General features: G+C 37.2%; 1 long non-coding RNA gene across 1 annotated transcript; it reads left to right on the top strand.

Annotated features, from left to right (window-relative positions):
- Positions 1 to 1076: 1076 nt before the first annotated feature.
- LOC114013647 (uncharacterized) lies at positions 1077 to 4326 on the top strand. Its single transcript, XR_003556747.2, has 2 exons — positions 1077 to 1267; positions 4008 to 4326. It is a non-coding gene; the product is annotated as an uncharacterized LOC114013647 (long non-coding RNA).
- Positions 4327 to 5575: the final 1249 nt, after the last annotated feature.

Genomic DNA, 5575 nt, shown 5'->3' with positions numbered 1-5575 from the left:
AAAGTGGCTGCAGACGTGTATGGGCAGAGAGACCTCAGTCCCAGCTGAGTAGTTGCCCATCTCCCTTTGTTAATAGTTGCTTCCTCTTTGGGGTTTTTTTTTCTTCTTTTTTTTTTTTTTTTTTAAATCACATTCCTAACCAAGGTAGTCTGTGATGTAAAAATCAACAAAACAAAAGCCCAAACTTCTGAGTAAGTTTTATATCTGCTACCTTAACTTCAATAATTTAATAGCTCCATCTCAAGTAAGTTATTTTTGCCTATTACAGTTTTAAGCAATAGATTGTATTTAGTATGCTCATATTAATAAGGGGCTGTTTATATAAGCTCTTTTTAATACAACATGGAGAAAGTGATTGAAAGTCAAAATAAAATAGAATATTTATTGTTTTGCCCATCTGTTAGTTACATTTGTTTTTTGTATCCTTGGGCAGAGTGGAAAATAAGTTTGCATTAATTACCTCAAGCAATTCTCTGTTGTACTATCCAAAAAACTGTCTAATATTTGCAGCCCATTCCAGCTCTTAAAGTGGGTGAAGGGGAAAGACAGAGATATATTTGAACAGGTGTAGGGATAACTTAGCAGGGGATCTTTTAGGGGTGAGGGAGGTTGTGGTTTGGGTTTTTTAGGTTTGGTTTTCACTTTTTTTTTTAATTTCCTGGTGTAACTGCCTTCACACACATACAAAAGAAAAACAACTGTAAAAATAATCCCTGAACTTCCTCCTTCCTATCTGCAGTTAAGTTGGAAACAATGTGTTCCCTGTACTTTTTGCCCCTGCCCTATATGAAAGCACTGTATCTTTGATGCTAGATTTCCAGTAGGTAACCTTGCTACTTTGATGAAATGGCTTTGAGAGGTGGGTTCACAGTAGAGAGCTCACTAGTCTTACTGTCATAAAACAGGAATTTTAAAAGAAACAACAAATATGTAAGCTGCTTGCTCTTTAAGCTTAGGGAAGCCTTTGTTTTGCTCCAAAGGCCGAATATTTCATGCATAACCCAAATAGAAATTATTTAGCCATTAACTAGGTCTCTTTTCCTAACTTGTTTGTTTGTTTGTTTGTTTGTTTGTTTGTGTGTTTGTTTTATCTTATCTCATTTTATTTCATTTCATTTTTCACCGGTTCATTTCAGAGATGTGTCCAATACAGAGAGCAAGGCACATCACTTCTCTCCTCACACCACTGCTACTCTCTAGGTCGGAAGAAGAAAAGGACCAATCCCCAGTAGGGTGTCAGGATGGTCTACTGGGGAAGGCTGAAAATGTGGGTATCAGCAGAGTTCTTAGCATCTATTGTAAAAAAAGCCACCATTTCGTTATGTGGCTTGTGGCAACTCACCAGATTTTCTTTTTAGCAGTTAAACTTGCTGTTAAATTGTGGAAAAGCAAATATTTTATCTAAGCTGAACTATCTTTGGTAAATACATTTTTTAAAGGCAACTTGCTTGAGGTTTGCCATTATATTCAGGAGAGATTTATCAAGCCTTTTTCTTCTTTCGTGTGTAATTTTAGAACCTCCAACTAGTGAAACATTTTTACAGCTAAATAAGTAGCTCAGCTTCACTGGGGAGTAGGCTACAGAGACTGCAAGCACTGACAATTTTACTGAGATAGTTTCATGGCCCTCTAGCACAAAGTGATGAGCAAAGAAAACACCAACTCTTGATTAAAAATAAATCCACTTATTGAACATTCTTGCTTTTAATATCAATTTAGCCTTCAAGTAGCCAGTGCGAAAGCAAATGCAACATTGCGTGTCTTGCTGGTATGCATTAAGCCCTTGAATGCTTTCATTTTAATTTGGAGCTGAAATTTGACCTAATTTAAAGTTTTCCAGTCTTATGATTATAAATTGGATGTATTCCAATGGCTAGTTTTATATCAGATATACTTTTAAAATGAGCTCCAGAGTTTTAGTTCTTTTTACAAGGTCTGTCCTTGCAACCTATGGGTAACAAGAGTAAAATCTGTCCTTGCCCTCACTGGAAATCTGAAAGTTAATTTCCAAACATAGGAAGTGTTGGTTCCCAGCAAAACAATCAGAGATGTCAGCTTGCAAAAATTAACTTGTCATGATGGTGGCAGAGGTCATTTTACTTGGAGCTGCCTATTTTATACTCACTTTCCACATTGTCTACTTGTTCTGGGGAGGAACTGGTAGAGTGAGGGAGCCAGCTTCCCCCATCTTGCTGCCGAAATACCTTTTCTGACCATTACAGGGAAAACAACTTTGTGAAACTATTTCAGTTTCAAGTGTGTTAGCACATTCAGTCATGACATCTCAACTGCTGCTTTATAATAGAAAGCCTCCTTGAACGTTGATGCTGTGGGTTTGCATTTCAAAGCAGCTTTTTTACACATGAGTTCATAGATTTCACTTACAAAGTTCCTCTGCGCAGTTTCTGGGGTGCCAGGCTGGGAAATGGGGAGGGAATGCTGTTCTGCAGGAGCACTGACCACATCCTCACCCCCTGCTCTGGGGCAAGGAACACCTCTTGGACCCCTCGGCCCCTGACGCAAGCACGGAGTAACATGTATGTTTAAAACCACAACCAAACCTAAGGCCCTGACAAAACTGGGCACTCCACTGCACTCCCTGATTTCCCCCCGGAGAGAAGAGAAGAGAGGGAATAAAACAAAATGACAGGTATTAAACGTGGTGTTGAATGTGTGGCTGGAAGGTATGCCTATGAGAGCTATAATATATACTGACAAGGAATATAAATACATAGTGTATAGTGAAATGGTATCTATACGTATATATTAACAAGTTTGATTTCCTGTTTATGCTATGCAATAGTATTATTGTTAAAAAACTACTATGATGTGTTATTTAGAAATGAAAAGAAGGCAAGTTTTGTCAGGTTGATTTAAGACCATACGTAGTATGTTCCCTCTCTTGTTTTGGGACAATCAGAAATACTTTTCTTGGTGTTTTCCTCGGGGAAAATCTATGCAAGATTTTCTGGGAAGAGAACCACCCTAGCAAGTCAGCAGAAAAAAGTGTCGTTTGCAAGAGCCAAACCCTGAACCGGGGTTTCCACTATATTTAAAGAAGCTATGATCTCTGCATCTCAGAAATTGTATCTCAGTGGAGACTTTATCGGACATAGTATGGCCCATTATGGTTGACAATACGACCATTTAAATCAAAATTATTTTAGGAGGCCATTTGTTGCCGGAAATTAAAAGTGTTATAGTCTAAATGCATTTTTTAACTAAGGAAATAAATGACTCAGTGCTTCATTGTTGGATTTGGAAACTCTCCAAGGAAGAATTTTAAAGTTTGCATCTTGTTTACAGTGTGTTTTCATTCACATATCAAATAAAATGTTATGTTTTCTTAGCTTAGCAGTTTTTGATGAAAAAGTTTAACAAACAGCCTAACACAGGAATTTACAAAAAATTATGTCCAGGAGGATATAAAAGACAGTTCTACCCAAGATGAACAGTGTAGGTCATCAAAGTAGAAGCTTTTCATTTTATGTATTTTTACCGTCAGTTTGGATGTAAATTTGTGAGGCTTGCACCAAGTTTGAATTCAGTTCATTTTGTCTTATCGGTTTTTTTAAGACAAGAAAATGAGAACAAAGCCATTAATATCTCCAGTTCATGTTTCTCCCATTTGATAATGACATACCAGGAGACTCGTAAGGACTAGAAATAAATGTCTGAAAAAACCTCCCTGTGTTCTTTTTCTTCTTAGCAGGCAATTGTGCAATCAGAGCTGACTTTTTACTTCAACTGGTGTATGAAAAAAACCTGTATAAAACATTGAAGATTCTATTCTAAAATCAATCAAGGATCTTCCTGACATGAAACCCCCAGTTTAGATCCACCCTATGGATGATAAAGCAGAAGCAATTTCAGTCTCTTGTTACAGTTTTGAAAAAAATTTTAGCACCTGTGTTCTGAAGGTGTAAACCTACAAGAGCAGCAATTTGCCACACTTGAGTAACTTTTATTTTATTTTAATGGAGCTGATGTTTTGGTTTGTTTTACAGTTGCAAAGTGGGAGATGAAAATAATGATGGAAAGGGGTTATCTCTTAGAGTTGTAGCTGTATCATATATATGAAGCCTCCTAAAGCCAGTATGTACAGAGCCATCTTTTCCACAACTATTAAAAAGTTGCTGGTGAGTGGCCAACAACTACCACACTGACCTGCAGACCAGAAAGTGGACAAGGGTTACTGTACCCAGGCTGAGAAGTGAACAAATACGGAGTTCATGGAAGAGGTGGGGCATTATCCAAAGGATTTTTGTTACTTACAAATCTCCCTAACATCAAGTGCATGCACAATAAACTGTGTCTGGTTAAGGAGTCTTTTTTCTGAGTGTTTGTTCCTTGTTTTTAACATAAGAAGTACATGACTTCTTTGATATGTTAAATATTGTTAAATACATGTTAAATACAGCCTTTTTGGTATCTGTTGTAAATTCTGTTTACAAACACATGGCTTCTGGTTGGTTTTAGTTGTGCCATGCTTGGGAAGGTGCATCTTTTGGACCGGGGACATCAGGCATTCTCAATTTTCAAGTAGCTAGAGGATATTTTAGATGTGATGCCTCTTTAAATCCTTAGAGCTTTTTAAGTTAAGACCTTGCAAGGAAGCTCTGTTTATAAAGAGCTTAGAAAGGATTAATGGCTTTTTTCCCTAGTGGTCAACCAAATCTTGTATATAAAAATGGGTGACACTGACATCTCCTGAGATTCACCCCAAATAGTTGTATGGCAATAACAGAATTATGAACACATATCTATATATAATGATAATAAAATCTTATCTGATTTTGAAAGATACCATGAATTCTGTATTAGAAACATTTTAAGTGATGATAGCATACAAAAAAAAAAAAAAGCTACATCTCCCAAATACTATATAAATCAGGTGTTTTTTCTGCAAACTGCTCTCTAACTTTTCCATATGAGGAAATCATTATCTAGTTAATCAGACAGCAATGCTATGGCATTAAAAAATGTAAATTGTCTAAGTATTACTTGAAGCAAAGGCTGTTGCTACATTTTAACTGGGGAAGAGAAATAATAGTCTAGTAGCTAATTGGGTTTAAAAGATACAATCTTTTTCCCAGTATTGCACTTTAGGTAAATCACTTAGTCTGGGCTACATTTCATCTGACTCTGATCTAATATTAAGATGTCTAAGTTTAAGCCAATGACTTCGCGCTGCCCTGGTAGGAGAGGTAGGCACAGGGATGTTTCCAGAGGGTTATTCAGTAGGTGAGCCTGGGGTGACATCTAACTTTAGCTACTCAAATTAGGGCAGACAAACATTGTGCTTTGTTTCTCTGACTCATAGGGTAATGGCACAGAGAGGTGGGGCAGTAAATACATTTGATACAGAGAGGTACTCGGGATGCTTGCTGTTGGAGGAAATAGCAGTACCTCAAATGGGTACACAGACAGATTTTGCCAGGACATTCCCAGACAGGAGAGCACTTACAGGCGTTCTGGAATTTGTTTTGGTTTATTTTTAGGGCCTGTTCAAAGTATGAGTGAGGCTTTAATTGAGTGGGAACTTGGGAGAATAAAGCTCCTTTGGTAAAATAAT

The sequence above is a fragment of the Falco peregrinus genome, chromosome 6, assembly GCF_023634155.1.
Source record: "Falco peregrinus isolate bFalPer1 chromosome 6, bFalPer1.pri, whole genome shotgun sequence".
Classification (NCBI taxonomy): Eukaryota; Metazoa; Chordata; class Aves; order Falconiformes; family Falconidae; genus Falco; species Falco peregrinus.
This window is presented reverse-complemented; position numbering and strand designations above follow the sequence as displayed.